This window comes from Echinops telfairi, unplaced genomic scaffold (assembly GCF_000313985.2).
Source record: "Echinops telfairi isolate 266 unplaced genomic scaffold, ASM31398v2 ScPeMD7_23;HRSCAF=83, whole genome shotgun sequence".
NCBI classification, from domain to species: Eukaryota; Metazoa; Chordata; class Mammalia; order Afrosoricida; family Tenrecidae; genus Echinops; species Echinops telfairi.
Window position 1 is genome coordinate 37,353,332 of NW_022103920.1, and position 9,539 is coordinate 37,362,870.

The following is a 9,539-nucleotide window of genomic DNA, read 5'->3' on the forward strand; positions in this document are numbered from 1 at the left end:
ATACTTTTTGATAGCCGGGCACCATCAGCTTTCTTCACCACATTTGCTTATTCGGAGAATGCGGCTTTCTATTCGTGTATTATCTACTGAGATTTTAGACACTTTTATTTTGAGGCACACAATATCCTTCACAGGCCACACCAGAAGGACTTAATTTTCAACTCCAATAAGTGAACAGGCTCTACCTCTACCTCATCCGCAGCCTTTGACTTAGGCCCAAACTTCGTCGTGTGAGAAGCAGATGGCTGCTATCCCAAGGGTATAGAATTGGCAGTTGTTGGACTTTGGCTCCGATCTCTTGCCCTCAGGGTGCCCAATGAATGGTGAATGAGGACTATCATATCCTTGCTATTTTAATGCCCCTCCTGATTTATTGAGATATGTATTAATCTGATAGGCCTGGTTCTGCCATGGTCAATGATTATTATTGGAAATGTTACTTTATTGTCAGCCCCCATTGTTTGTGCAATAGTGTCTAGTCACGTAAGAGCTTAATCATGTACATGTCAATAATTCATGTACTGTGGTTTGTAGCCAGTTTGTACTTGTATAATCTCCTTTTCTCAAGCATGATTTACATTCTATACCACTGGTTAAATTAATGACACAATCAATGGAACTACCTTATGCTTCAGGGAGATAATTGATAACGCTCTCTAACATAAAATGATAATGATATCTCTAGGGTGAACCAGAGACATATGAAAAACCATGGATATATTAATGGATCTTGGGATCGAACTTAATTCTAGCCCCGATCTAAAAACAATTTGTTCTTATGACTTGGCCCTGCCTGCTACTTGCGCTCATGAAGAGATCACTGAAGATGTGAGTACTATAGTAAAGTATGGTGAAGAAACTAAATGGTGCCCAGCTATCAGAAAGAATAGTGTCTGGGGTCTTAAAGGTTTGTCTTCAAACAAGCAACCATATAAGTGAGGTGTCAACTAATTCCACATGTAAGAGACACACCAGCCTGTGTGATCTAAGAATTGCAAATAATATAATACAAATATAAAACAAGTGAGGTGTCAACTAATTCCACATGTAAGAGACACACCAGCCTGTGTGATCTAAGAATTGCAAATAATATAATACAAATCAAAAGGAGGGAGTGATATCAAAACCTAAACTGTGCACACCTGGTTTGCAGAAGGCTATGGATGGCAGTGGAAACTCAAATTCCATTGTTGGGACCCACAAATAGATTAAGCCTCCGGTGAATCCCCTCTGCCACATCATAGTCAGAGGCATGTGAATAGCCGAGGGATGTGTTAACAGACAGAGAGTATTGTAGAGATGATTATAGTAGATATAGTTAGGTTAAAATGTAACATCTCATCTAATCCCCCTTTTGACTCGTTTAAATATTGTATCATCTTTTTAAAAGTGAAGAGGAAATACACATGGATTAAGTCCCCAGTGAATCCCCTCTGAACATAGACCAGAGATGTGAATAGCCTTGCTATCATGCCGAGAGCACTAGAAAGTGGATTATGGCAGATGTAGCTAAGTTGAAATTTGACACCTTATCATTTATCTCCCTTTTGACCCATTTTAAAGTTGTTTTAGTTATTAATATTTTTTGCTATTGAGTTTTTTTCTCTGTTTTATTTGTAATGGTTGTTAGCTTGTTTAATTCTTTGTTTTTATATGTTTTTTTGGTATATGAAATCCAGGATTGGTGAATCTATACACAAAGTAACTGGATTAATGGTTCCCTGGGGATATGGCTGGGGAGGCTGAGAGGAAATGGGGAGTTTATAACAAGAAAGAAGAAAATGTTCTAAACTTGATTGCAATAATTATTGAACAACTATTCTTGATATGATTGAATTATCGAATTGTATGATATGTGTATTATATCCCAATAAAAATGTTTAAAAAATAAAAAGTTACATTCTCAGAAACCCAGAGCAGTCCAGCCCTGTCCCTGTTGCTCTGAGTCAGCGTGGACTCAACGGCAATGGATTTGATGTTGGCATGTTTGACTAAGGATCCTTGGAGGCGCTGTGGGATTCACATTAGGCTGATAACCACAAGGTTGGAGGTTCAAACCTGCCAGCCACTCTGAAGGAGAAAATGTGGCTGTCTGCTCTCATAAAGGTTTACAGTCTGAGAACAGAGACTTCTACTCTGACAGACTTGCGAGGAGTTGGAATGAACTCAATGGCAGGGGTTTGGTTTGGATGTCTCTCCACTTCAGGCACAGAAATACTGGAAGTGGTGGGGAGGATATTAGTTGTATCAGCTATACATATGTGTGAAGTTAGAAGTTTAATCAATTGACTACTCTTCTTGTAAGTTTGCTGCCTTTATCAAGTGCAAATTGTCATCCTCCCTCCAGAGGATTGATTTTGTTGCTTAGGTTTCTTTCTACTGAAAAAAATGGTAATGCTTTAGATACTTATTCATGCCAAGGAAAGAAACATAGTGCGTTAGTTCTCAGACAACTCAAGCCTGAACACTACAGGCTGAAGAATGACATTGTGCAGAATTTTGCAGCGAACTATACCAGGCATCATTGCTGTCTCCTTGAATCACGCTTGACAAGAGCTTTTAATCCATTTGGATTTTAGTTTGAATACATCATAACAAAATAACCCAGAAGCTGTGTTAGCTCATCTTGCTTCATGGCAGCTCGCTTGATGTGTCTGTTCTTCATTTCCACTGGCGACAGCTTTGTCTGTCTGCAATAGTAAGTGCCTCCAAGGCAGTGACCTTGGCTCTGCAGGTAGGATGTACCATGTATGGAGTTTACTGAGCGGCCATGTCCAGAGAAGGGCCTACTTGGTTGAAGACTATTGAGATGCTTTGGTAGGCAGGTTCTTGGGGTGGACACTGCAGAATTGACTACTGTGGGTTCAGATGACTCAGTGACTCATTCATATATGTAAACCATTTGTCAATTTGAGGACTCCCTCCTGGTGATCATGTGCATCCCTCGCCACGGACTTGAGTTTATTTATGATCTTGTCAGGAGAGGCTAATGAAAATCCACTCGCATCCAGCAGAACCAAAATGTGAATCATGGCTCTTTTAATTTTGCAAGTTCTCACAGCTTCCTTTTAACGTGTGAGCAGTGAGGTGCAAATTGATTGAGTGGGATGGCCAAGGCCCCAGGCAGTCATTTTGTATTTGAAAAATCACAGCCTCAGCGTCAAAAATCGTTAGCTCTTTTAAATAAATGCCTTGAAAAACAAGCTCTGCAGAGTGTTTGAAAGTTTTGGGGGGACAGTAGGTTAGGCATTGGGCTGTTAACCACAAGGTTGGCCGTTCAAATCCACCAGTCACTCTGGGGGAGAAAAATTAGTCTGTCTACTCCCATAACGATGTACAGCCTTGGACACTCATGGAGTTGCTGTGAGTCCCAGTTGATTCAATGACAGTGGGTTTGGTTTGGCTTTTTGTTGTAATGCTTGGTGGTTGGCTCTTATTTATCTACAGGTGTATTAATAAGGAACTTCATGATAAATTTCTGGCTTCAAATCCACCATTAAAAGTTGAATTATTAATTTAGATTTTTGGACCAGTAAACCCATGCTTAAACATTTTAAAAATTTATTTTATTGGGGGCGCATAATGCTCTTATCACAATGCATACATGCAGCATAAACATCTTATGTTCAAGATCGCTCTCCTGATTTCCTTTTCGGGACAAACAGAATGCACACTGAAGGACCTAGTTACTGACAGACAAAATAGAAACTGGAAATCAATGTTAATAACATGTTTTCTCTGGCTCCGGGCTACCTGAGCCAGCCCAGTCATCCTCTTCAGCATAATTCCAGCCTGTCCCTGCTTCAGTCTCCGCTACACAGTGAGGACGGGGCAGAGACGCACTGAGTAGACACACTGGTTACACACCTGTGCCAGGAGCGCCTCCCTTACGGAATGGCGGAGGATCACTTACTTGAAACGAAGGCTCGTGGCAGCTGCTGTCTGTGGGCACCGGGTGCCCTGCCCCGCAATGACAGCTGGCTGTCACATCCTGCGACACCACCCCAGCCACCCCCGTGGCCGGAACATCAAAGAGGAGGGTCAAGTCTCCTGGTCCCTCAGCTTTATTTGTGGGGCAGTCTGCTCCCGAGGGTCTTTTTTTATTTGTTATTAAATATAAAGATATCCCACTAAGGTTTAGGGAGTGAGACCCCAAAGATGTTCATACCTATTACTCTTAAGTTTGTAAGATAATGCAGGACCTGTATCGGTTACTTAACTATAAAAGCAGCAACAACAAAAAACTCACTGCCATTGTGTGGTTTCTGAGACCGTAACTCTTACGGGAGTAGAAAGCCCATCTGTCTCCCATGTAATGGCTGGTGGTTTTGAACTGCCGGCTTTAATGTTTAAATATATGTTAATTATTATTTTAATTTACAGGCTTATATGCTTATACACTGGTGGCCCATGTGTTAAATATTAACTGTTGCATATTCCCAAGTCAGGATTTTTATTTAAAAAATTATGCAGGAGAGTTTCTTCCAAGTTTAAGATAAAACCCTTGAGTGAGAATTCTAAACCATTTCTTTTCGCCTCCAGCATGGACAGGTCCTTTTGTGTTTTATTTCCATGGTAACAGTTAACTTCGGCTTGGGAACAACAAACCTGCATGATAACCATCCAGTTGACATTGTTGGGCATCCCCTGTGGGATTTCCTAATGCTTCATGGTGTCAAGGTAGCACCTGAAGGAGCGTCTCAAAGCCTTGCTGCAGTTTTTGCATAGCTGATGGCTCTCAGAGTGGGTCGAAGGGAATAGTCAACTTTCGACCACAGCAGTTTGGCACACACAAAACACCACGAGCAGTCAGACTTCAAAGACATTCCTAGGGCATCGTAAAGAGCTCGTGAACTCCAAGTTCCTTGCCTTCAAGTGAATGAGATTGTAGGAAGTATGCAGCCGACAAACTGGGTGGCTTCATGTGACTAAACATTGATGCTGGTGCTTTGTTTGAGGGAAGTTCAAAATGGAGCCACTCCCAGGGGGAGAAATCAGAGCGTGGAAACTCTTGTCTTCAGGTAACCCTACTCTCTCTGGGAATCTGGAGTCTTTGAATTTGAATGAGCTTCCATTCTTTGCTTAGAAAACAGACGGAGGAATAAAACCCAACTAGTGGAAAAGCTGCCTGCTGTGTTCATATGAAGTAGTAACTGTGAATTAATTGGTGTAATGGATTATAAATGGTTATGGTTGATAAATGTAGAAAATGTACTGTGTTAAATCATGTTCTCGAAAAGATAGTACGTGTAATGAAGGGGAAAAAAGTAAACCCCCAAACAAACAAACAAACAAAACCCCAAATCAACCCATTATGGTACTAAGGACATCTTTTATGGCATGGGTTTTCTTGTTTGTTGGTTTTTTGTTTGTAGTTTTATGGAGATATACATTCCATACTATTAAATTCACTCGTTGGAAGTATAGAATTCAGTGAGTTTTAAAATAAAATTTGTAGCTATGCAGCGGTGGTGGGAAGTTTTCTAAGATGGCCATCAATATTCTCACTCCCTGGTCTACACATTCTGAATCATGGTTTACCCTAGAATCTGAAGGGGTAAATGAAGGTCCTGTTTTTATTGTTGTTGGTCGGGGCTGTCCAGTAGATTTTCAACTCATATTGACTCAATAAGAAAACTGCTTCAGAGGGTTTTCTAGCGGTCATCTTATGGGCTGGGTCTTCAAGTCTGTCTCCAGTAGAGCCACTGGGTGAGTTTGAGTATGCTGCCTCCCCAGGTCTCCTTAATTAAGGGTCTTAATTATGTTAATGAGCGCCGGTGGGGCTGTGGGTCTCCTGTTGTGCTGCTAACCCTGAGGTCTTCTCCTTTGCCTGAGAATGTCCCAAATCAAGTGAGTGGAATCAGAGAGCTGCTGGTTTCCACAACCTGCCCTGTGCGCATGAGTGACCACCATGACAGAGCCCTGAGGGAAGAGGGAAGCTAGGCGGACAGGATGGCAGCAGCTCCAGTCAAGGCTATAACCTCAGACTCCTGTTTCCACTCTGATCCCAGTAGTTCTCATCCGGGAATGCTTCTCACGGCACTGCTGGTCTTTGCTTAATTCCCCAACAGGCCATGGAAATAATTGTTTTCAGTAGTTCCTCCGATTTTATAGTTGCTTTTGGATGAGATTTGTTGACCTGTGTCTCCATTGTTCTGGAAGTCTTCATAACTGGTGGCAGTTGTTTGTTTTCTTTTGAAAAGCTTACTCACAGAATGGATCAGGGATAAGTTTGAGATGCACGTGGTACCAGTTAAATAGAGTTTAAAGGACAAATTCATTTCCAAGTTTCATTTTTCTGACATGGCAGGTATGGATAGAAGGGAAATAGACTTGGGTTTAATCCTGTCTTTATTACTAACCATTATGTGTAGGGCCTTAGACTAGTTTTGTAACTTAAATAGGAATGATGATGTCTACTTCATAATGTGGTTATAAGGATTACTGAGATCATCACAGGCGCTGAGCACAAGGCCTGCTTTTATCAGGTAAAAGTGAACTTCGGTTCCCTTTGCACAGAGCTGTCCAGGAAATAACACCCATTTATAAAGAATGGATCTTTTAGCGTAAGAATGAGGCAGAAACTCTGGGCCCTTCTCTGAAAAGGAATTAGGCTGTCAGAATAAGAGTCTGGATGAATGGAAATGGAGTCACAGAAGAAAAGAAAGCTGGAATAGACCGAGGCCCAATATTAAAGAACATTGAATTAATAAAGAAAGGTACAGAGGCAGTGATGATAAAATTGACCCTGCAGTTTGAAGAAAAACAGAGCATCTAGGCATGGAAGCAAGACCGATAACCAGTCTCTGCCACCGGGTGTTTTTGTCAGCGGGAAGGGCAGTGAATGTTGAGGGACGCTGGCAACGGGACTGGGCGTGCCGTCTTTGAGTCTTCACTACCGCCTTGCCCAGGTCTTTGGACAGGAGCTCAAGGCAGGTGCACTGGCACGACCCCCTGGGGATGCAGCTCCTGCCCCGTCCCTTCCTTTTGCATGCCTCAGAGCCACTCTACCAAGTCCTCACCCATGTTCCGCCTGACGTGGATCCCAAGGATGAAACGGGACACTGGCTTCAGGGCTCCTTCTGCCTACATGCCTCGCTTCTTTCTCCCCAGAGGAAGAAGGCTTATTGAACTAGACTCAAGGGTTAGAGTGGAAGCACCGGCACTTTGACACAGGTGCAGGAAGATTTAGGCCCAGAAAGGATAAGTGACTGGCCTGAGGCCATAGAGCCATTTTGTGACAGAATCGGTGTTCAGATTCAGGTTATTTGTTTTAGGATTAGCCTAACTGCCAGGACTTTCACAATGTTGATCCGCGGGTCTCAATGCTGATCAGAGCTACTCAGCACAGTAACTCAAACCTCCGTAGAAGACAGATCGCCCTCAAGGCAACTACATCCTAAGTCAAGAAAGCAGACTGATGTATTTTTAGAAAGACTTTCAACAAAGATTGAAATTGCCCCCCCACCCCCCACCCCAATCCCAAAAGTATTTCAGAAAACCAACATCACATAGCCTATCTGGCTCTCTGAGCAATGTAGCTCATTGAAGGTGTTTAGAAAAAGAATTATAGTCCCTGAAACACACTGGCTAGACAGTAAATACACTGAGGTCACCCAGATGCCAGTGGGATGAAGTCTCCCAGGGTTTGAATGTGGAATTAGCAGATCAGGTCAGAGATCAAGTGCTAACATTTAACCACTGATCTGTCCGCCCCAAGGAATAAATAAGAACATTGACTGGACGAGGCTCCCGTTTCTGGAGCGGTCTGTTTCTTAAACCTACGAGAGAGCTTTTGCAGATTACTGGCAGATCTCCTTGGTGGGGATTACGGCATTATGGCTTAGCCCGGGGAAGCCAGCATTCCTGCCTTGGGCTTGTGCAGTAGAGAGCTGAGGTCAGCGTCCCTACGAGCCTGGCTGCTCCCCAAGGGAAAGGGCACCCCCAAAGTCAAATGGGTCTTTACTTGGAGCCCATCCTTCCCCATTTCTAGTTTGTCTCTCAAACTTCTAGGTGCACTTGAATCACCTGGGTATCTTATTCAAATTCTGAAGATTTGGGTTCAGTAGCTCTAAGGTAGGGTGGGAGTCCCTGGGTGGCCCAATGTTTAAGCACTGGGCTACTAGCTGAAAGGTTGGCGGTTCCAACCCACTCAGAGGTGCCTTAGGAGCTATCCCTGGTCAGCTGTCTCCAAAACTCACAGCTTTGAAGCCACGTTACGCAGTTCTACTTGGTCTGTACACTTGTGGTGATGGCAACTAGCCACAGCTAAAAGGTAGGCCATCAGAGACTGTATTTCTAAGATGCTCCCAGGTGAAGACAGTACGACGGTCCCCAGATTACCCTTTGAAGAGTAGGTCTAGGGACCTGGGAAGCTGAGAGTCTCTATTCAAAGAGCCGAAGCCTATTTCCTGCACCTTTGGGGGCCTCTCCACGCATGCTGCTGCAGATGTGCACATCAGAGGCCCCAAGGATAAGGAGGGGAGGGAGGTGGGGCTGACCGAGCCTGGCCCTTCTCGCTGGGAGTCCACAGGCAGGAGTACAAGGCTTCTCCTGGCACAGGACTGAGATGGCATTGGCAGAAGTGGGGACCTCCGTGTGTATCCCTATTAATGTTAGGATTGGGCATGCTTGTGGGTGTCTTTGGAAAGGGTTGGTAAAAATTATCGCAGGACCAAAATGCAAAGTGGATGGATTCCAATTTTGTTTTTTTCCAATTGCAGCCTGAAAGAACATCTTATTTTCCTTTTAATGCGCACATACGATCTTTGAAATCTGTCGGTCAGTTTTCACCAGGTTTGTGCGTTGTGTTTGTGATAGCTTTGAGGGCCTTCCGTTGTTCTAGCTGGCTACTTCGTGCCGGTGGAAAGATGAACGTGTCCCCTGGGGTTTGGTGGAAACTGGTAGTCTTGGGACATCAACTCTTTGGACAATAAAAAAAGCACACCATTTGGCATCATTTAAAGGCTACTGATGTTGTGTCTATGGAGCGTAGAGCTTACATACTGCTAACTGCCAGGTTACAGTCTTGGAAACTCACACGGGCAGGTCTACCTTGTCCTATACGTTTGATATGAGCTGGCATCGACTCAGTAGCAGTGAGTTAGGTTTTGAGCTTGGTTTAATGCTATATATGGACATTGGGTGGAAATAGTAATGCCAGTAGGTGCACTTTAAATAGTTCATAAAGTATGATCAGTGTCATTCATTCTTTCTTCATTCCTTATTATTTTCTTAAACTCGTAGAAAGACTAACATGGAGACAGGGGACAAAAGTTGGTGTTTGAGTCGGTAAACAAATCTGTAAAAGAAACACATGCAAAACATTTATGCAAATAAATCTAGCAGTTGAAAAATGACTATATTTCTTGGCTTCAAACAAGTCACATTGATTGTCCTAGGATTCTGCCACTGAGTCTCTTCTGACTCATAGTGATGCACTGAAAACCCAGGAGTCACTGCAAGGTCTGAAGTTCAACACTACCAGCTGCTCCACAGAAGAAAGACAGGGCTTTTATTCCCATAAAGAACTACAGTCT